Here is a 23,875-nt window from a genome sequence, read left to right as displayed (position 1 = left end):
ATACAATGAAACTATAAGACATTACTGAAAGAAATAAATAATGACATAAAGAAATGGAAATATATTCCATGCACACTGATTGGAAAAATAAACATAGTTAAAATGCCCATTCTACCTAAAGCAATCTACAGATGCAACACAATCCCAATGACATTCTTCACAGAAATAGAACAAAGAATCCTAAAATTCATATGGAGCAACAAAAGGCCCTGAATATCCAAAGCAATCCTGCGAAACAGGAACAAAGCTGGAGGCATCACAAACCCTGACTTCAGAATATACTACAATGCTATAATAATCAAAACAGCATTGTACTGGCATAAAAACAGGCACACAGATCAATGGAACAGAACTGAAAGCCCAGAAATAAGACCACACACCCACAGACAGCTAATCTTCAACAAAAGTGCCAAGAGCATACAATTGAGAATTGAAAGCCTCTTCAATAAATGGTGCTGGTAAAACTGGACAGCCACATGCAAAAGAATGAAAGTAACCCACTATCTTTCTTCATACACAAAAATAGACTCAAAATTGATCATAGACTTGAAGGTAAGACCTGAAACCATAAAAGTTATGGAGGAAAATATAGGCAGTACACTCTTTGACATTAGCTACATTAGCTTAAACAGATATTTTCGAATACCATGTCTACTTGGACAAGGGAAACAAAAGAAAAAATAAAGAAGTGGGACTTCATCAGACTAAAGAGCTTCTGGAAGGCAAAGGAAACCAGGATCAAAATGAAAAAACAACCCAACAACTGGGAGAAAATATTTGCAAGCCATATATCTGACACTGGGTTAATCTCCATGATATATAAAGAAGTCACACAACTGAACTACAAAGAAACAAGAAATCCAATCAAAAAATAGGCAGAGGATATGAACAGACTTTTTTCCAAAGAAGATAGACATATGGCCAATAGGCATATGAAAAGAAGTTCAACATTACCAGTCATCAGGGTAATGCAAATCAAAACTACACTAAGACATCACCTCACACCCGTTAGAATGGTTATAATTACCAACAAATGTCAGAGAAGATGTGGAGAAAAGGGCCTTCATGCACTGCTGGTGGGAATGCAAACTGGTGCAGCCACTATTAAAAACAATATGGAGATTTCTCAAAAAATTAAAAATAGAAATACCATATGACCCAGCAATCTCACTACTGAGTATTTATTAAAAAAACTTGAAATCAACAATACAAAGAGACATGCACCCCTATGTTCATTGCAGCCTTATTCACGATAGCCAAGACATGGAAGCAACCCAGGTGCCCATTGATTGATGATTGGATAAAGAAGATGTCGTATATATATACAATGGAATATTACTCAGACATAAAAAGGGCAAAATCATTCCATTCACAACCATATGCATGGACTTTGAGGGTATCATGTTAAGTGAAATAAGCAGGACAGAGAAAGACAAACACCATATGATTTCACTCGTATGTGGAATATAAACAAACTTGTGGACAAAGAGAACAGTTTAGTGGTTACCAGAGGGAAGGGGTTTGGGGGGTGGGCACAAAGGGCAAAGGAGCACATTTATATGGTGTCTGACCAATAAGAATATGCAACCGTAATTTCGCAATGTTGTAAACTATTATGACCACAATAAAAAAATGAAAAAACAAATCATTTGAATGTATATATGTGGGTCTATTTCTGGGCTTCTATTCTGTTCCATTGGTCAATCTGTATATTTTTCTACTCATATTATACTGTTTTGATTACTGTAGCTTTGTAATATATTTTGAAATCAGGAAATGTGATGCCTCTAGCTTTATTCTTCTTGCTCAAAATGCTTTGGCTATTAGAGGTCTTTTGTGGTTCCATGTGAATTTTAGGATTTATTTTTTTTATTTTCATAAAAAATGTCTTTGGGATTTTGATGGGATTACATTGACTCTGTAAATTGCTTTGAGTAGTATGGACATTTTAACAGCACTAGTTCTTCCAGTCCATGAACATGGGATATTTTTTCATCTATTTCTGTCTGCTTTAATTGCTTTCATCAGTGTTTTATAGTCTTCAGTGTCCAATCCTTTCACCACCTTGGTTAGGTTTATTCCCAAGTATTTTATTCTTTTTGGTGCTGTTGTAAATGGGATTGTTTTTTAAGTTTCCTTTTTGGATAGTTTATTGTTGGTGTATAGAAATTCAAAAGATTTTTATATGTTCATTTTGTATCTGACAACTTTGCTGAATGTATTTATTTGTTCTAATTTTTTTTATTGTGTCTTTATGGTGTAAGATTGTCTACATATAACATCACGTCATCTGCAAACTGAGAGGATTTTGCTTCTCCTTTCCAATTTGGATGCCTTTTATTTTTTTTCTTGTCTGATTGCTCTGGCTAGGACTCCAGTACTATGTTGAATAGAAGTGGTGAGAGCTGGCCTCCTTTCCTTCTTCTAGATCTTGCAGGAAAAGCTTTCAGTTTTTCGCTGTTGAATATGATGTTAGCTGTGGGCTTTTCATAAGGCCTTTACTGTGCTGACGTGAGTTTCCTCTATACCTAACTTACTGAGAATTTTTATCATGAAGGGGTGTTGAATTTTGTCCAATACTTTTTCTGTGTCTATTGAGATGATCATGTGACTTTTGTCCTTCATTCAATGTGGTGTATCATATTGATTTGTGTATCTTGAACCATCCTTGCATCCCAGGGATAAATCCTACTTGGTCATGGTGTATGATCATTTTAATGTGCTGTTGAATTTGATCTGCTAATATTTCACTGAGGATTTTTGCATCCATGTTCATCAGAGCTATTGATTGGTCTCAAGTTTTCTTTTCTTGTCATGTCTTTGTCTGGCTTTCATATCAGGGTGATGCTCGTGTCATAAAATGATTTCAGAAGTATGCTCTGTTTTATTTTTCAGAAAAGTTTGAGAAGGATTGGTATTAATTCTTCTTTAAATGTTTAGTTAATTTCACCTTTGAAGCCATCTGGTCCTGACATGTTCTTATTGGGGGGGTTTTTGGTTACAGATTCAAATATCCTTACTTGTTATTGGTAAGTTCAGGCTTTCTATTTCTTCTTGATTCAGTCTTGGTAGGTTGTATATTTCTAGGAATTTATCCATTTCTTCTAAGTTGTTGAATTTGTTGGCATATACTATTGTTCATAATAGTCCTTAACGAACTTTTAAAAATTTTATGGCATTTGTTTTAAATCTCCTCTTTAATTTATGATTTTATTTGAATCTTCTCTATGTTTTCCTTAGTCTAGCTAAGCATTTGTCAATTTTGTTTATCTTTTCAAAAAATTAACTCAGTTTAGTCAACTTTTCTATTGTCTATTTGATTTATTTCTTCTCTGATCTTTATTATTTCCTTTCTCCTGCTAATTTTAAGCTTAGTTTGTTCTTCCTTCGTAGTTTCTTGAGGTGCAAAATTAGGTTCTTACTTGAGGTCTGTCTTCTTTTTAAATGAGCATTTATCATATAAACTTCCCACTTAGTATTGCTTTTGCTATATCCCATAAGTTTTGACATGTTTTATTTTTATTTTCATTTGTCTTAAGAAATTTTCTAATTTCATTTTCAATGTCTTCTTTGACCCAATGGTCATTCAAGAGTGTGTTATTCAATTTCCAAGCATTTTAAGTTTTTGTGCTTTCCTTTTAAATTGATTTCTAGTTTTATTCCTTTGTGTTTGGAAATGATACTTGGACTAATTTAATCTTCCTAAATTTTTTAAAACTTGCTTTGTGACCCAGCTTGTGATCTATCTTAGAGAATGTTTTATGTGTGCTCACAATGAATGTGTATTCTGCTGATATGGGGTGGGATGTTCTGTATATGTCTGTTAGGTCCATTTGGTCAATACCATTCTTCAATTCTGCTGTTTCTTTATTAACATTCTGTCGGGACAACATTCATTATTGAGAGCAGGATTTTGAAGTCTCCTATTGTTATTGTATTGCTGTCTTTTTCTTCATTCAGATGCCAATGTTTGCTTTATAAATTTAAGTGCTTTGATGTTGGATGCATATATGTTTATAATAGTTATAACTTCCTGTTGAATTGATCTTTTATTATTATGAGATGACCTTTTGTTTCCTGTGACAGTTTTTGATTCAAAGTCTATTTTGCTTGATACAAGTACAGTTGCCCCTCAGTATCCATGGGGGATTGGTTCCAGGACCTCTGCAGATACCAAAATCCATGGATGCCGAAGTCCCTTGTATAAAATGGCATAGTATTTGCATATAACCTACACACTTCCTCCTGTATACTTTAAGTTACCTCTAGATTACTTATAACACCTAATACAATGTAAATGCTATGTAAATAGCTTTTATACTGCATGGTTTAGGGAATAATGGAAAGAAAAAAAAAGTCTGTACATGTTCAGTACAGATGCAACGATTGATCTGTGGTTGGTTGAATCCATGGAAAAGGGACCCACAGATATGGAGGGCCAACAGTATGGCTACTCCTGCTTTCAGTGTCTATTTGTGTGGAATATATTTTTCCAATCCTTCACTTCCAGCTTATGTGGGTCCTTAAATCTAAGGTGAGTCTCTTAGATAGTATATTGTTGGTCTTGTTTTTTAATTCATTTAGTCACTCTATGTCTTTCAGTTGGTAAGTTTAATCCGTTTATATTTGAAGTAATTATTGATAGGTAAGGACTTAATATTGTCATTTTGTTAGTTGTTTTCTGTCTGTTTGGTAGTTCTCTTGTTCCTTTCTTCTTCCCTTGCTTTTTTATTTGTGGTTTGATGATTTTTTGTAGAGATATATTTTTGTTTTTTTTCACCTTATCTTTCATGTGTCCACTCTAGGTATTTTCTCTGTGGTTATCATGAGGCTTGCATCAAACTTCTTATAGTTATCACAACCTATTTTAGGCTGATAATAACTTAACTTTAGTAGCATTTGAAAGCTTTAACTTTTATTTCCTTCCACTTTATGTTATTGATGTGAGAGTTTATTTATTTTTATAATGTGTATCCATTCACAAGTTTTTGTGGTTATAGTTATTCTCAATACTTTTGTCTTTTAATGTTTATAGTATGGTTAAAAGAGATTTGCATGCCACCATTATAGTATTATATTTTGTGTTTTCTATATATTTATCTTTACTAGTGAGATCTGTACTTTCATATTGTTCTTTAACATTTATTTGTTTCAATTTGGAGTGTTTCCTTTAGAACTCCTTGTAAGGCAAGTCTAGTTGTGACAAATTCCCTAAATTTTTGTTTATCTGATAAAGTCTGCCTCTCCTTTATGTTTGAAGGAAAGTTGTGCCAAGTATAGTATTCTTCGTTATTAGGTTTTTCTCCTCCTCCCCTGCCTCATCCCTGTCCTTTGAATACCATCTCACCATCTTCTGGCCTGCAAGGTTTTCCCCGAGTATTCTGCCAGTGGTCTTATGGCAGTTCCCTTGTATGTGGTGAGTTGCTTCTCTCCTGCCACTTTCAAAATTCTCCCTTTATCTTCAACTTTTCACAGTTTAATTATAATGTATCTTGGTGTAGAACTCTTCAGATTCAACCTTTTGGGGGATCTTTGGGGATGATGACTCTGGATGTCCATGTCACTCCCAAAATTTGGGAAGTTTTCAGCCATTATTTTTTTAAATAGCTGTTCTATTCTCTCTTCTGCTTCTGAGACTTCCATCCCGTGTATATTGTTTCCGCTGATGGTGTCTTATAAGTCTTGTAAGCTTTCTTCACTCTTACATTCTATTTTCTTTTTGGTCTTCTCATAGGGTAATTTCAAATAATCTGTTTCTCTCTTCTGTTTGACCAAGTCTGATGTTGAAGCTCTCTATTTAATTTTTCAGTTCAGTTATTGTGTTCTTCAGCATAGGATTTCTGTTTGAGTTTTTTAAATGTGTCTATTTCTCTGTAAAGTTTCTCATTTTGTTCATGTGCTGTTTTCCTGATTTAATTTAGTTGTCTATCTGTATTCTCTATAGTTCACTGAGCTTCTTTAAGATGATTATTTTGAATTTTTTTGCCAGGCAGTTCATGTATCTCCATTTGTTTAACTTCAGTTATTGGAGATTTGTTAATTTCCTTTGGCATCATATTTCCCTGATTCTTCGTGATCCTTGTATCTTTTTGTGGATATCTATCCTTTTGAGGAAGCAGTCACCTCTTCCAGTCTCTTCAGGTTGGCTTCAGCAAGGAAAGACCTATACCAATCAGCCAAGCCTGGGGTCCTGGGTGGGCCAGCTGGTAGTGTTTACAAGTAGGCAGGGCCCGTTTCTGGGGTGTACTCTTGGGTAGCGTGCTGGACAGGCTCCTTGGTGGGGCAGGACTACTGGTTGGTCTCCCTGGTTGGGAGGGGCCACTGACTGGGCTCTCTCATTGGATGGGACCTCTGGCTTGGCTCTGCAGTTGAATAGGACTGGTTGGAGACTTGTTGGGGGGGCTTTCAGTTGGATGAGGCCACTGCTAGGGGCACAAGGCTATGGCTGAGATCGTCACGCTAGTTGCTGAGCGACCCTATCCCTTTCTTTGTTCCTAGCTCTTTAGGTGGTCTAGCTGTGCCAATTTCCCAGTGTTCTGCATAAAGCAAGCACAAGTGGGCCTCTCAGGCAGTGCCCTGAAATGCTAGGGAAATTGGATGCCTTCACTGATTTTTCTTTCCCCCCTGGAGAACTTGTGGGCTAAGGAGACCTTTCTTGGAATGGCACTATGCTCACTTGGGGAAGATCCAGCATGGTCAAAGTGAGACCATGCCTCTTACACTTTTAAGTGCAGTTTTTCTTGTTTTTTGTGCTCTATCAGGGAGCTACATTCTTACCTCTTGGTTACGGAATTCTCACAAAGGCCTTCTCTTCTACGGATAGTTGCTAAATCAGTTTGTGTGAGGTGACTAGAGCTGGTGACCTCCTATTCTTCTGTGTAGTGTAAGCCCTGAGAGTCGGTTTTTGTTTTTTATAATGCAAGTGCCTGACTTAAGCTTTGATTATCGAGGTATCCGCTTCAAAGACAGCTATCTCCAATAATCACATTGCCAGCCACACAAGACAAAGAGCCAGGCCTCACCCCACCCCCCTGCTGGCCTCCCCCCACCAAAGCTCCTTTGTTTTAGAGATCTTTGGTTGATTTAGATAACTGCTAATTTGGCCTTTTCTTCCTGTGCCTTAATTCCTGATGTTACGTTTTAAATTTACCAGTAAATATAGAACCTGCAAAACCCTAGGTCCCACTCTGGACCCCAATAGAGGCAGAACCCCAAGCCTTCAATTTCTCTCTGTCTCTCTCTATCTACTGGCAGCCTCACTGTGTGACCCTAGGCATTCCATGTACTGTCCAGGATCTGTAATAATAAACCTTGTCTCTTTCAAAGTTTCCTGATGGTTATTGCTGGGGCATCTTGTAATCATAATGAGAACCACAATGGCTGGTCCAGCCACAACATTGGTTCTGAAAGGGGAACTCAGGCCTAGGTGAGAGCCCCCAGGCATTTCTAGCAATAGCATCATTATCTATAGACTGAGACAATCAGAAAGCAATTGGTGTAGTTGGCAGGATTGCTCTTGCAATTAACCAAGGGGGATGCCCTTTAGCTGCAACTGGCTTACTAACCACCTAACTCAGGTGGGTAACATCATCTGGGAAAGAAGCACCACTCATTGGGAGTTCTTCACGCTGCTATATGCTTTTGCATATTGCCTCTGTTGTGTGTTGTCCATGGGATCCATCCCCAAATGCCATGGCTGCCATAATAATTCAACTACCTTCCCAGAGCAGCATGATCAGGGCCATTGGCCTTACAAGACGATTAGACCACCAATTGTAAAGGCCTTGTTGGGGCGGGGGAAAATCCCCTTTCTTCCCTTCTCGTGTTCTTGTGGCTGGACTAATAATAAAATTGACACAACACCAAATTAACAAGACAAAAATCTAATTTAATTACGTGCACACAGGAAAATCATGAAGTTGTGCTTGGAGAGTGAACAAAACAGGCGGTATATGTATCTTTTACACAAAGAAACATAAATTTGTGAAAAATTGACAGGACAAGGAAACTTAGGTTTGAGGCATGTAATTAGTGAGGAATTTAGACTTGAGTTAGTGAGTTATCAAGGTTTGTCTATGCAGCTTCTTGGCCCTCAGCCCCCCAGCTCTGGTGATAAGGATGCAGGCAGGGCACCTCTCATATGGGAGATTCATTCCTGCTTTCAGAGGAACAGAGACAGGAGGCTCAGAAAGCCCCTTTTGGCTTTTTAAGTAACTTTAACTCAAATAGTCAACATGCCATTGTGGAATATCTTGAGGCAGACTGTCCTGGGCCCCCACAGTTCCCTCCTCTGAAACTTCCCTGGAAGTCTCACGTGAAAGCTGAGCTGGTGGCTGTAGAGAGAGAGCAGGTTAGAGGATGAGCGGTAAGAGACCTGCAAAGAAAGACAAGAACACTGATCAGCATGAAAATGAACAGACAGAAAAGAATAATTTGACACACATTTCCCCTCACCCCATTAAACCAGCTCCCCATTCCTGGAAATAGATCAGTACAACAGAATGTCTGTGCTTCGTTTATCTGATAAAACACACTAATCCTCTCTTTTAACAAATTCAAGTTAGATACTACTTGTCCCGTTTGATTTACATAGAAGCAAGATTTTTCACTGATGACTGCACAAGCTCCTCCTTGCTGGGCAGTCAGTGTATCTAGCACACGATGATTTTGGAGAGTCCCGGAGGCTAAGCTGTCAACTTCCCACTGGAGTATTTGTACAGTTTGCACGGTGGTATCGAACTCTCGCTCCATGACCATGGAGAGATTTAAGATCGCCTTTTCCAATTCATCATCTCCAAACCTTGGGAATAAGACCCTCAAGGCTGAAAAGAACTTGGAGTTATGATACAGAAGAGGGTTTTCTACAATTTCTCAATTTGGGGGGTTCCAGACTTTTATAAAGGCTAAAGGCAATGCTTCTGGCCATTTTAGTCCAGTTTCTTGACAGATCTTTCCTAAAGTCCTTTTTACGCCTACATTTTTACATTCCACCTGCCCTGATGATTGAGGATAGAAAGGGGTATGAAATTTTAATGAGTACCCTTGAGTTTTTGCAAGCAGGTGGTTTATCTCTGCAGTAAAATGAGTTCCTTGATCTGATTCAATCCACAAAGGAATGCCAAGACATGGGATAATTTCAGTTGTTAATTTCTTTTTACCACTCTTGTGGCCTCGGCCCATCTAATCGGATAACATTCAGTCCATCAACTAAACATGCAAAAAACAGTGAGAATAGCCGGAAGCTGGGGGCAGATGTATAAAATCCATTTGTAGTGCCGCAAAGGGCAGCGTGGGCCCAGGAGGGCTTCCTGGAGTAAAGTGATTTCCTCCAGAAATTTAGTGAGATTTACAAGTGGTGCCCTGGGAAATAACTTGGTCCGAAATTTTGTGGCTACGGGGGCAAAAACAATTATCTTGCAGACTAGAGAAAAGATAAGGGAGTCCATTTTGAGCTGCATATTTAGCAGCTCTAGCTCTGTCAGCCCTGTGTTTCCTGAAGATATAGTATCAGTCTCCTTAGTGAGACAGGAACCAGCCTAAAGAGACAGGGCCATCTGCAAGGCCCCTGGCCTAACAAGATAAGGCCCCTAACCAATCGGCAGGCTAGGAGAATCAGAAGGAAGTCACCAAGATCCACATTCCGCAGCCTCTGGACTTTCCTGGGCTCATGCATGTGCCCTAGCGCCCAGGAGTCCACTGAAGGTGACCCTAGCTCCATTAGCATACTAAAAGTCACACCCAGGGGTGGAGAGCTAGCATGCTAATGATACATGCATTGCATGTGGTGGCATGTCGAACAACTGTGCAAGTGCAAGGAAAACCCCACCTCTACCCACCATGACAAGGCCCTGCCCTGCAGCCTTTGCCTGATAATAAGCCCCAAAGTCCCGCTCCCTAGGAGCCAGTCACCTGCCCCTTTGCTCTCCGTGCCAGCTCCCTTGTGCCTGTCCTGTGCACAAGCTAGTGAACTTTTACTTTTCTACTCTTGTTTGTTGTCTCTCTTGATTTCTATCCTGGGGGACAACAAGAACCCACTGTGCTGGTAACATTTGTATTGGCTAAATAATGAACAATGGCAATTTTAGCAGGGAGGTGAATAGCTTTTAATAAGGCAGCAATTAATGACCATTAGCGATAGGAGTTCCTGCAGAAGTTAAGACTCCGTGGAATTTCCAAATTGCGCCAACAGCATGGCAGACTTCGAAAGCATATTTAGAGTCTGTGTGAATAGTGGCAGTCTTTCCTTTTGCTAATGTGCAAGCTCAGTAAGAGCCATGAGTTCAGCAGCTTGGGCTGATTTTACAGTAGGCAAAGTTTGCCTCCAGAGTTTCGTGTGGGGAGACTACAGCATAGCCAGTTATTACATGTCCCTGGATGTTTCGTTTACAGGAGCCATCACAAAATAGAATTAAATCTGGGTGATCTAACGGGATATCTGAGAGATCCTCTAGTGGCTTTGAGATCATTTCTATAGTAGTGAGGCAGTCATGGGGAATGCAGTGGCGCTCTCCCACCCAGTAGCTGGATTTAAAGTGTGTTACAACGATGTAACAGGATGGAACGGTTGGTTAAAAGAGCCTACTCATAGGAGGTCTGTCACCGTGTAGAGAGGTGTTGTGTCTTATGAATTTGCAAAATAGCAGACAGCATGGGGACATAGAGATGACTGGCAGAGCCTAATGTTGGAGCACTGGCTTTGTCAACCAGGCAGCAGCTGCGGACACTGCACGTAAGCATGGGGGCATATCTGATACCCCATGGTCTAACCGGCATGAGAAATATGCTACAGGATGTATCTGAGAGGCAAAGGGTTGTCCGAGAATGCCTGTAGCAATTCCATTATTTTCATGGCCGTATAAATGAAAAGGTTTGGCAAAATTAGGGAAACCAAGAGCTGGTGATGTGGACAAACCTCATTTTAAAGCTTCAAAGGAGGTTACTGCCTCTGAAGGCCAGGAAACAGGCTCTGGGAGAAGGGCATAGAAAGATTTGGAAAGAGCTGCAAAGTTAGGAATCCACTGGCGACAGTAGGCAACCGCTCTTAAAAATTTGCTCACCTGTTTTTTTGTTTTGGGGAGAAGGATGGACAAAATGGATGCACAGCGTTTGGGGGTGAGCTTTGGAACGCCTTGAGATAGCTCATGCCCTAAGTAGGTCCCAGTCTTCTGCACCCACTGAGGTTTAGATCTGGGGGATTTATGGAGTGCCTTCAGGAGAGTGAGGGGCCTGTGAGGGCTCCCTGCTCAGTTTGATTACAGAGTCGGAGGTCATCCACAGACTGAACAGGAGTGGAGCCTTGAGTAAGGGCTGCAGAATCCAAGTCAGCTTTAAGGACCTGGGAAAATATTGAGAGGGACTCACAATATCCCTGAGGTGTGTGAGTCCATGTGAATTGTCTCCCTTCAAACGTAAATGCAAAAAGAAAGTGTGAGTCAGGGTGCAATGGGATGGAAAAGAGAGCAGAGCAGAGGTCAATGCCTGTAAACCAGGCTGTGTCAGCAGGAGTGGAGGTCAGGATGACAGCTGGATTGGGGACCGCAGGATGCTCAGGGATCACAAAAGAATTTAAGGCTTTTAGGTCCTATACAAATCCATAGATTTGATTTCCATCTGAATCAAACTTACCCTCCTTTTTTACTGGCAAAGTTGGGGTGTTGCAGGGTGAGGAGGTGAAAACTTAAACACTCTACTGTGAAAGAGAGTTGCTGTTGGTGCTAATTCCTCACTGCATCTCTGGAGGGAGGGGATGGGGCTACTGATGGAAATGGGTTATTTTTTTTCCAAGTAATGCGTGTGGGCTTTGCACTTAGAACAATCCTACTTCATTTGCATATGTGGCCCAGAGTTTACTTGGGACATCTTTTAAAGATTCCTCTTTTCCAGAGGAATTTAAGTCAGGGTAAGTTTCTAGGAAGGAAAGTAGGAAATCTGGGGCTTGGTCCAAGGGCAGGGAAATAAAAGCGCCTTTTTCGTTGCAATTTATAATGGCATTAAATTTACATAATACATCCCTGCCAAGAGGGTTTGCTGGTGAGCAAGTGGAAACTAGAAAGGCATGATGAGAGTTAAGGGGGCCTGAAGACACTGGATGGGCTGAGAGGCCGGCAACGAGACAGGCTGCAGAGACTCCTGCCGCTTGAATTGAGGCAGAGCAGGCAGGTGGGGAAAAATCTTCCGAGCGGAGAGTAGACAAAGTCACACCAGTGCCAATTAAGAATCAGTCCCCGATCGTCTATTTTAAGTTTATGGTAAGTTCTGGAGGGTGACTGAAGACCAGCTGGCCCTGTCAACTGAGGGGAAGCTGCACCTCAGAGGGAAAAGCATGTACTCTCTGAGAGGACTGTTTGGGCTCAGAGGGATTACTTCTTAAATTTTCCTTTCGCTTTAACACAAAACAGTTTCTTTTCCAATGTCCTGATCTTTTGCAATATCTGCAACTGTCTGAAGATGAATAGGAAAGACTCTGAGTGGGCTTTAATTTACTCTCAGAGTCATACTTTTGTTTTTGTAAAGACTCAAGCTGCAGAGCAATAATTATAACCTTTAACTCTTTTTTTTCTGCATTCCTGCAAACTGTTTTCAAAGAATTGTGTTGGTGCTTCCATTATTACTCTTAACGTTTGCCCTGACTACTCAGTCACGCTATTTTGATTTTTTTTTTTTTTTTTTGGTGAGGAAGATTGGCCATGAGCTAACATCTGTTGCCAATCTTCCTCTATTTTGTGTGGGATGAGGCCACAGCGTGGCTTGATGAGTGGTGCTAGGTCTGCACCTGGGATCCAAACCTGTGAACCCAGGGCCACTGGTGAACTTAACCACTATGCCACCAGGCTGGTCCCTGAGTTGTTTTTAACATGGGGAGAAAATTTCCCACTGAAGCAGAGATTAAGAGATTCCTACGCTCTGGGGCTTCTGATTTAATGTGGTGTACCTCTGGAAAGTTTGCATAAAGCGTTCAACAAAGGCTTTTGGATGGTCTTCTTTCTGGGTGCATGATTCAAACTTAGACCAATTTACTTTGGGAGGGGATGCCTCTAGTATGGCTCCTATTAACCCTTGAGTATCAGCCTCCAACTGAGCTACTTTCTGGGCGTTTGTAGGAGGGCCTGGGAGAGATTCTGCCCATCTGTTACCCCCAATGCAGGTTCCTCCCCAGGGCCATCTGGTTTTCTGATAATTACAGTATAATCATGGGCTGGAAGAATGCCCCTTTAGCCAGTCAAGGTCTCCATGAGTTGGGTTATGGATAGCCACTAATCTTTCTAATGCCTCTCTGAATTTTGTAGGATCATCTGACAATGGAGATAGAAGGGTTTTATAATTTAAAAGATCAGCTGCTGTCCGGAGGACATGAATTCTCTGTGGCAGTGGCCCAGGACACATCCACAGAGGACACTGCATGGAGCGCTGCATAGGGATGTCTGTAGTTGGCAGGGTCTGTTGACTGAGCCCTGGAAAGTAGGAGGAGTCATAAGGGATGACCGCCCCTCTCAGGTGCTTCTGCCAAATTTACTTCCTGACTTTCAGCATTCATGTAAGTAACCTGTATTCCTCTAGCTTGGAGGTAAACCTGAAGTGCCCTCTGTGAGTCTCAGAAGGAGAGGGAAGTTGAATTAGGTAGCTGGGCATTGAAGGGGTTTTCTGGAGAAGTTGGAGGATGTTTAGCAGTTAAGAGAAGTGGCTGAGGAGCTGGGGCTGGGTTTGGAACTGGATTTCGAGGGAGAAGCCCAGAGATGTAAAGGATCTTCTGGATAGTCAGGGACAGGAAGTTGAGGATAAAGGGCAACATAAGAGGGAAGAGTAGGGGAATTTACATCAGATTTGGTTTTTAGTTTTTTCTCTAATTCTGATTTTTCTTTTTTCATCTTATCAAGGGAATCTCTAAGGCCAGCTGTTATACCTTTTTGTGTCCTCCTTTCAATTTGATTCTCCACAGCAACTTATGATGAGATTCTCTAAAAAAAATTTTTTTAAAGAGTTTTTATTTTTTTCCTTTTTCTCCCCAAAGCCCCTCTCTAAAAAAATTTTTTAAATACAGAAGCTTTTCCAATTTGAAAGATCCCTCATCTAGCCATTGATGAGTAATTTCTTTATTAGTATATTTATTCCAATAGTGACTCAGTCTAATAAGCCTTTTTATGGAAAGACTCGGAAGTAACTTTCCAGGCTTAGAATAAATCTTTACCATGGACACAAGAGGCGTCCTTGGAGTGGGCGCAGATGATGGAGCCCCCATGATCCTACAGTTCATTCCCAAAGATAGTCTAGAAAGGAAAGACCTTTGCTGCACAGGCAATAAGGATGGTGTAGTGAAAACTGTCTCTGGGCTCCCATAGGAGCATGGGAGGCCTCCAGTCACAGACCCACTGATCTGTGACACTGGGCAGACGCCGCTGGAATGGGACTTTTCCAGCACTAACAAGCAGTGAAGGTTGAGATGACAAAGGTCCTTACGGACCGGACCCTTTATGACAGTCCCCTAAGAGCTGGTGCCGCTGGACAGAGAGAGTGTTGCTTGGGACTGTGTGTCTTGGAACCCGGGTCTTTTGACTGGCCTCCAGGCGCACTCCAGTAAATGCGCCTTCTGGACGGTGGAGATCAGAGAAAATATTTCCACTGGTCACAAAGCCAAGCTCTCAGGACGGAAAAAGATGGAAGGAAAAATCTCATCCTGCTTTTGCAGAGGGAACCCACAGCAAAGTTTGTCTAAACAGATACCGATCTGGTGAGAACCGTGAGGCTCCCTGGTCTGTGAGGCCGGCTCCAACAGCAGGCTTACCCAGGGCTGTGCCTGCTCCCCTGCCCTGTACTTCTCCCTCCTTATGACAAAAGACACAATGACAGAGACAAAGGAAACCAAAGCCCTGCTCTGGGAGGAAAGAACCAACAAAACCAAGAGTACTCGTTCACCAAGTACCAAAGTCACTAAAGTCCAAGAAACTAGTTTCACGAATATTTCCTCCTGCCAATCTAAATTTAGAGAGAGGAAAAGAAGCCCTCTCCACTTTTGTTCCCATTGGACTCTGTAGACAGAGATCTGGGAGGCTGGCGTGGTAAGACGGCTTACCTCTTTGCCAGCTTCTGTGTCCGATGTCCCAGGATCTCTGAGCTGCAGCAGCCTCAAGGAGAAAGCAGTTTTCCAGCCAGCATGCCTACTCCTGGCTGGCTCACCAGAACTGTCTGGCAGGGGAAGATACCCCCCTTCCCTTCTTGTGTTCTTCTGGCTGGATTAATAGTAAAATTGACACAACACCAGATTAACAGGAGAAAAACCCACTTTAATCCCGTGCACACAGGAGAATCATAAAGACGATGCTCAGAGAGTGAACAAAGCAGGCAGTATATATATCTTTTACAAAAAGAAACATTAATTTGTGAAGAATTGACAGGACAAAGACAGTTAGGTTTGGGGCATGTAAATAGTGGCGAATTGAGGATGACAAGGTTTGTCTATGCAGCTTCTCAGCCCTGAATCCCCCAGCTCTGGTGATAAGGATGCAAGGAGAGCACCTCTCACATGGGAGATTCATTCCTGCTTTCAGGGGAACAGAGACAGGAGGCTCAGAAAGCCTCTTTTGGCTTTTTAAGTAACTTTAACTCAAAATACTCAACATGCCATTGCAGAATATCTTGAGGTGGCCTGTCCTGGGCCCCAAAAACATTAATTGACTATTAATGTGTGTGAGGCTCCTTGAGGCCAAGGAGAGCTAAGGAAGGTGGACTGGATTGCAAGGCAACTATCATTGCCCAAGGAGCGGCTCTGGGGTAAAGGCATGAGGAAAGGATACTCCTACAGGTAAGGAGGATGCGATACCCCACCTGTGACCTCTGAGTCTGTGGGTCAAGCCTGGGCTGTGTGTCCTAACCCAGACAAGTGAAATAACCTTGCAACTGGCAACCAGCAGCACCACAAAAGGGGAAATATAACAGGCCTATGGTCTCTGTACCATGCTTCACTGGCTGCTGTCATTCTTAATACCTTCGACCCAATAGGATAGCATGAATCCAATCCCTGGCATAATGTTACCAAAAAAAAGTGGACAAATACAAGTGTCCTGAACATCTGGTGCCTGAAGCTGAGGAGGTACACCAACTCTCTGATAAATGCAAAACCCCTCAGAAGCTTCCTGAGCTTTGCTCAGTGCCATAGCATACCAGGATGCAGAGGCTCTGGTAACACAGCCCAGAGGCCTAGTGGCATTGCCCAAAGACCCTGTGAGCACCACGCTGGTGGAGGCAGAGCCCAGTCCTGGAGATGCCAATTGAAACACCCTGGAAAGAAGAGTGGCCAGCTGCAAAGAGGGCTCACAGTGACGTCCACAATTTTCTGGTAACAATACATAAGATTAAGGTAACAGGAGAAAATCAAGAAGTGTAAACTGAGGTCAGAAACTATACTTTAACTTAAATTCAAACTTTTCTTAATGATTTTGTGCAAGAGGAAGAAGAGAGGGGAACTAATTCACCTTTGCAGGTTTTTGGAACAGGAATTGTTACTCACAGCCGCTGAAATGTGTCAACTGACTGGTGTCTCTAAAGACCCTCAAATCTATAATCTTCTTAAAGATCTATCTGGGCTGTATGCTCACTTCCTCCAAGATACCATAGATCCTGAGATCCCTCAGCTTTCTCCTGAAGCAGGTAGAAGCAAGAAATATACCTCTTGAGGCATCCCTGACACCAAGGGCAATGCTGACAGGGTTATTGATGCCACTAGTGAGGAGGAAGAGGGAGAAAGGAAGCAAAGGCCCCAAGAGCCACCAATATCTGTACCAGGGCCCTTCCTCTTCTCATTTGGGTATTTATTGCCTGGTGCCACGCCCATCCTTCCATCACAGTGACCACTGCTAAGGCTCACAGTGGATAGAAAACATTAGATGAGGCCCATCTGCTGCTACACAAAATCAGCATGGTCCAATGAGTTTATCATTTCCACACCATAGTGACCCAAATGACCACTCTTTATTTATAACCCTGAAGTTCTAGAACATAAGAAACTTTTGGATCCATCTTAGTTGGAAATCTTCCCCCTGATAATGATATTGAACCTGAAGTGAGTTCGCTCACCCGTTGTGCAGCAAGCCAATCTCTGACACTGGGTGTAGTGGAAGAAAGTAGGAATTTTATTATTGCACAGCGCTGAGCAAGGAGAGAGGGCAGCTAACGCTGAAATCCCAAACTCCCCGAAAAGCTAAAAGGAAGGGTTTTTATTTGGGGTTTTAGGTAGGGGAGGGGGAGCATATGGCCCTGCTAGTCAGCAGCTTTCCCACCAGCCTGTATCTCTTTGTGGGGAGGAGATAACGAATCCAGGTGCTTGTCCTTGGTGGTGTCTGTCTCCACAGAGGATAGTGGATTCTGGAGCCAGGAAGCCAGGCTAAGCAGGGAAAGGGTGTTTTGGTTTTAACTCCATATTTGCTGGGTTTAAAGTGGGGAAACTGATATGAGGGTCGGTATCAATAACAAGAAGAAAATTAAAGAGAATGTAGTTTGATAGGTGGGTCAGTTCCTTGATACTATTCAGGCTGCAACCCAGTCCTTTGAGGAGTTAAAAGCAGCTGTCCTTATCTCACAAATCAAGTCTTTACAAAATCAGAAACGTGGCTCTAGAGAATTGAACGTCCACCTAACCTTAACAATCCCCAAAGATGCCTGTAGATATTGTAAAGGATCAGGGCTTAGGAAACTGAACTGTCCTGAATTTAAGAAAAATTTAAATCATAATTACCCTAGACTTCTGATAATAGACAAATGTATCCCAAAACCCCCAGAAGAAAAAGCTTACATTCTTTCTCTGTCCCTTGAATATGTAAATTTTACCATGTCTTTAAAATGTGACCACTCCACCACGAGGTAATGGAAACATCACCCTCAGTCACCTGAGACTAAAGTAAAAGAAGGCCGGGTCGGGGAGGGGCTTTTTAAAACACAAACTGCTATGAAAGCTCTCTTCCCCAAATCTAGTCCACAGCCTCCCAGATATGACTTGTAAATGACAAATACAAATCTTAAAAAAATCTTCTCCACAAATATGAATTAAAAGCTCGCCGTGTGAGTGGGTAACCTTAATTTGTTTCATCTGCTGCAGACACAGTTTGGATTCAACTGCTCCTTAGAAGCTAGTGAGCTTTGTGTTGTTGCATCTGATTCATGGCTAAAATCTTGGAACAGAAGCTATAGCGTCTCTGTGTCTGTCTGTGTTTATGTATGTTTACGGAAGTGTGTTTTGTGTATGTGATTTTTTTCTACCTCCGATAGTATTGTCAAAATTAATTTGCAAAAAAGCTCTGTTTCATAGACTTAAAGGAAAAATAAAGAAGTCCCAAATTAAATATTTCTAAGCTTTCAGAAATATAATAGAAACTAACCCAAATGCTTTTCAAATTCACGTGATCTAGGATAATCTTTAGTAAATAAAAGCTAGTTTGTTTGTTGGTTTAATTAATATGTATGTCTTCAGACTTATCAGCATTAAATATAATGCAGACATATAACTTTTATTCTACCGGGGTTTATTAGTCTAATAAGCGCAGGTTATCTCTGTCACAAAATTTGTCAGCAAGAAAAATAACGTAAAATGACGGCTAGCTGTTTTAATGTCTCATGAAATTTTCATGAGTGATCCAAATATGATTGTCAAGAACAAGTGAATTAAATAAATGAAGTGGGATGAAAGTTTATAAGTGAGCTTTTCAACAAAAATTGTGTTTTATGGTAACTAAATAGTTATCCAAATCTTTTTGGTAACTTAAAAGCTTAGAATTTTGCTAGGTTAAGTTAAATGATGGAAATTCATTGAATATCTAGATTATTTCCAAATAAGACAAAATACTGAACATTAATTACTGAACATAGATTTACTCACCTTTGGCTTCTTATTACAGAGAAACTAAAGATATTTGAACCTGTCAGTAAACATGTCTTGTGCCACATAAAGAAATATTTTTTTACTATAAGAAAATGTGTGCTTCTAGAAATTATGAAATGTACTCATAACTTTGTCAATCTGCAGATACTCATGTAACAGTACATAATTGCCTACTTCTTAGTTTTCACTAAAAATTAAGATTTCTAAGGGTTAAGAATTCTAATTGATATACATAACTAAGGCTGCTAAAAATAATAAGGGAAATATCTCTATGCAAGGAAAGTAGGATGTGTTTTGGCTAAGAAAAGATATAAGCTATGGAGATGAATTTTTGTTACGAGAAATGAAAGTAATTTTGTCCTAAAGTAGAACTGGCTGTTTCAGAATGGACAGAGAGGAATAAAGGTTAAATTAAGTGGATATGGAAAGTTGGGGAGGCAGAGAGAGAGAGAAGGAGAATTTTACCATGTGCAGTTAAGCTGACTAAAAATGAAATAAATTTCTTATAAGGTTTTAAAAAATGTTTTAATAAATAGCGTACTCACGTAAAACTAAAACTTAACTTTCTTTCACTAAGAATAGGACAAAGTTTTCTTGAACTATTCCTCTGCTCTTGATAAGATTGTGAAAGGTTGTCTTTATCCTTTAAGTAAACTCCCTAGAAAGCAAAGATTCTGTGTTTTATCAAAACAATTTTCTGTGCTTCATGTTGTCTTTATCAGGTCTCAGATCACTGGAGGAAAGCGTCTTCTCTATTAAAAGAGCTAAAGTTTTTGTTTGTTTGTTTGTTTTTACAACTAAGTAGTGTTCTATATTTGCCTTCAAAGTCTTTAATTGTCACTTTGGTTAAATGGTTAACGAAGTATTGTTTCACAGTGACCTGTGATCCTATTTAATCCAATGTTTTAAAACCTTTTGATATTTTTGACAAACTTCCCCCAAATTGAATTCTAAATGAAGTCTTTTTGAGTTCAAACTCACTTTGGGATTTTCCATAGGGCCTCTAGAACATGTTAAAAGATTTGTTCTCTCTCCTTATAAAAAGAGAGAGGCTAACCTGGTTAGGCTCATTGGATATGTTCAATTATATGGGAAGCATTGCCAAATAAGGGATGATGCTAAATCTTCTTTAGGTTGTATTTGTATGAGTATATGTTATTAATATCAGTGTTTCAGATATTGTATAGAGTTCCTAAAAATTTGATATGTAATGTTATCGGAAATAATTCCAGTTATCATCTTAAACTGTTGTATGTCACAGGAATAACCACTGTCGAGTGCATTGTAATGAACTCTCATCATATCTTTAATCATGGCCATTTTTGTCTTTTGTCATTTACAGACAGTTATTGTCTTACTCTGAATATTTTGCAAAAGTGCTTCATCTGAAAGGAGACTAATGAAAAGGACTTTAATAAGTGTGGGTTTCTGACAACTTTCAGATCATACCACTGAACTAGGTAAGAAATTACAGAACGCTAAGAAAAAAATTGGATGCACAAAACTCCGAACAAAAGATCAAGATCAAGAAGAATTAATGACATGGGAATGAATAAACTGATGAGGATGATTATAATTTTTGTTACATTTTATTTGAAACATTGCTGGTTCTTTAAGGTTTTGTTTTTCTAGATTTAAGGAAACCTTTTCTCTTAAGCTATCTATGCAATTGGGTAAAGCATATCTTTGTGAAAAGAGATGAAACAATTACTTTTTCTCCCTATCTCATCCCCCCAGAATTTGGAAACTCTTATGGAGTATTATTATTTTTATGGCAATATAGTTATTTGCATAAGCTCAATAAGATTCTGCTCTTCTTGTAACAGGACACAATTAGACACTTTGGTTATATTACCAAGGCTTTTACTGAATTGTCATATTTGAGAAACATATGCACAGACCCAGATATGACCAGACAGCTTTAAGGAACTATGGTTGATTTAAAGGAGACAATAAAGCCCCTTGGAAAAATTGGCCTGGAACCTTGCTTACAGAGTTCCTGGCAGCCTTACTGGGTGAGTAAGCAAAGTCCCTTCCTGGCAGGCCCAGGAATCTCAGGATATTTTGGAGACCTTGAAAAGGGAGGAATTCTCCCAAACTTTAGGTGTTACAGGCAAAATTTGATGGTGAGTTCTTGGCTTGATTTCCGAGTCCAATCTGAGATTCCTTGGGAAAATGTCCAGCAAAGCAGACTTAAAAGAGCCTATATGATCAATTAACTATTCTTACTGCACTTATGTAAATAATCAGGCTAAGTTTAATTAGACTAGACATATAGCAAACAAATTAGTCTTACTTTGATTATCTCTGATAGAAATGGGAATAACTGTAGAGAGAAAAATTATGTTTTAATGGAAAACTATAGTACACCTTTTTGGATATCAGATTCTAGTCCTATTAATTGTCTTTGAAGTTTTGCTTTCTCCCTGTAAACTGGACCGGATCCTGAATTCTTTTTGTTTCGTCCAATATCTGGCTACAACTCTCTAAAACAGTGTTTCCAGTTTTTCTCCCATTTTTCTGACTTGAATCATTGGGAACTAAAATTGCCCTTTTCCCGAAACTATGCAAGCTAAAGCTGGACAACGGGATACAAACTTCCAAGAAATAACCACAACAGCTCATGTATGGGCAATCTTCATGCCTGTTGCTGTGTGGGCTGCTCAGAAAGATTGCCAGAGACACTCGAACTCCAAACCAGGAAAATCTGTCAGATCGCTGCTGCCTGTCCTCGCTCCATCTGGAGGTGCTTCTAGCCTAGCATCTAGAAATCTCCGACTGCCACCCTCAGGACTCAGACTGGATTTATGGTCTGCTCCAAACACTAACCATTGTTTTCCTTTTGGTTCCATAGAAATTCCTCTTATTAAATAACCTGATGCAAACACTTGCACCAAATAGGTCTAACTTTGGGAGCCCACCTGCTTTACTGCCTCCCGAAATGAGACCCAGCCCTTGAATTGAACCTAGGACTAAGAGACCGGTTCAGTGAGATATGGAACAATCCACCAACTCAGCACATGTTCAAACCTACATGTACCAGATGGCCTGATATGTTAAAATATTCCAAAATATTGCCCAAATTAACTGTGATAGTTAAATTTTATGTCAACTCAACTAAGATATGGTGCCCAGTTGTTTGGTCAAACAATAGTCTAGATGTTTCTATGAAGGTATTTTGTAGATGTGATTAGCATCTGCAATCAGCTGACTTTTAGTAAAGAAGATTACCCTTGATAATGTTGGGCGAGCCTCATACAACCTTTTAAGTTTAGGGCCTTAAGAGCAAAACCTTAGGTTTCCAGGAAAAGAAGGAATTCTACCTCGAGGTGGTAACATAAATCCTACCTGAGTTTCCAGCCTGCTGGCCTACCTGACAAATTCCAGACTTGCTAGCCCCTGCAACTACATGAGTCAATTCCTTAAAATAAATCTCTTAATATATATACGTATATCTTATGGACTGCGTTTCTCTGGAAAACCTTGGCTGATATACTGACTAATTCAGATAAAGCATGAAAGAGGCTTCCTTAGGAAGTTAGGGACCTGGAACAATGAGACTAATGTGAAATAAAAGGGGATCCGAAGGCCAGGATAGGGAGATGTGGACCAATGTTGATCCAATTGCTCTTAAAGGGAGTAATAAAAAGGTGAGAGAGATATAAGCTATTACTGAATTAGAAACAGAGACTGTAGCCAAAGGCATCTCACTGATGAAGAGAAGAGAGGCCTCAAGACAGACTGGAATGACACCTATGGTGGAAGCGGAAGAGCCATCAGACTGCATGGCGGCGCTGCACAGAGTACTCAGAGTGAGAACAGTGGAGTGATTGCTCCCTAAAACTGGTAGAGTCACTGAGCAGTGTGGCTTCAGCCATCTGTGTAGGGCCTGGGGAGCAGCACTTATTTAGAGCTCCTGGTGGTTCTAACGTGCAACCAGGGGCGAGGACCACAGCCTTAGCAAATAGGTCAGATTTACCGATCAATTTCACCAACCTAACCTCATCAAAGCTCTACTGTGGAGTTTCCAGGTGATGCAGACACTGTAGCTGGAGATACAGATTTGCTTCAGCTCCAAGGGATTGTGCTTGATAAACTCAAGGAAACTAGGGAAAGGTACAGCAGAGGTGGGACGTTAACCAAAGGCAGCTTGGCTTAGCGGACATTCTCATGGGAGCCATCTCCTTAGATGCAAGTTATCCATCTCAGGAAAAGAGAGTGAGCAAGAAATGTTTCAACAGCAGATGATTTTGGCAGACTAGAAGTTATTGACTTTCGTCCTTCCAGAGGGTACCCCTAGGGCAAAATATAGCAGACTATACAACAACAGGAAATGAGTGGGGCTTAGAAGCAAGGAGAGAGTAAAAGCAAGGAGAGAGTAAAAGCAAGGAATGGAGGCACTCAGTCTAGCAAATAATGCAGGCCCTGTCAGCGTCAGGAAAGATTAGGGACCTAAGAGGCAGATGAAACCGTCAACAACTTACCCGATCCTTACTGAAAGGCAAGGGGAAGAGTGAGAAATTCTGATTCAGTTGGTGACTGATCATTCCTGGTATGAAAACAGTGGTTCTCAAACTTTAGCCTGCATCAGAATCACCTGAGGGCTTGGGAATTAGTTACGTATTGCTGTGTCACAAATGATTGCAAAACTTGGCAGCTTAAAATGGTAAGCCTCTATTATCCCACAGTTTCTGTGGGCGTGCCATCCAAGTCTTGCTTCATTGGGTGGCTCTAGCTGAAGGCCTCTGTGAGGTTACGGTCAAGCTATTGGCCAGAGAATCAGTGTCAGACGAAGGCTTCACTGGAGTTGGTTGCTGAGGGACTCCTTCCAAGCTCCCTCACACCGCTGCTGGAAAGTCTCAGCTCCTGTCATGTGAGTCTCCATAGGCTGCCTGAGTGTCCTGACATCACAACAGCTGGCGATCTGAGAGCCAGCGAGCCAGAGAGTGCCCAAGATGGAAGCCACAGTCTTTATGGACTTTATATACTATGTTTGGCAGGGACATTTCA

At 40.8% G+C, this 23,875-nt stretch overlaps 2 long non-coding RNA genes across 2 annotated transcripts; one reads left to right on the top strand and one right to left on the bottom strand.

Moving 5' to 3' along the window:
* Positions 1–7,867: 7,867 nt before the first annotated feature.
* Positions 7,868–23,500, bottom strand: LOC103566761 (uncharacterized). The gene is made up of 3 exons (XR_548572.2): positions 23,350–23,500; positions 15,068–15,224; positions 7,868–8,374 (listed from the first exon to the last, which is right to left on the bottom strand). It is a non-coding gene; the product is annotated as an uncharacterized lncRNA (long non-coding RNA).
* Positions 12,122–20,441, top strand: LOC139078185 (uncharacterized). The gene is made up of 2 exons (XR_011531027.1): positions 12,122–12,248; positions 20,208–20,441. It is a non-coding gene; the product is annotated as an uncharacterized lncRNA (long non-coding RNA).
* Positions 23,501–23,875: the final 375 nt, after the last annotated feature.

Source organism: Equus przewalskii, chromosome 21 (genome assembly GCF_037783145.1).
Source record: "Equus przewalskii isolate Varuska chromosome 21, EquPr2, whole genome shotgun sequence".
In the NCBI taxonomy this organism is placed as follows: Eukaryota; Metazoa; Chordata; class Mammalia; order Perissodactyla; family Equidae; genus Equus; species Equus przewalskii.
The sequence above is the reverse complement of the archived record's forward strand: the minus strand, read 5'-3'. Positions and strand labels throughout refer to the sequence as shown.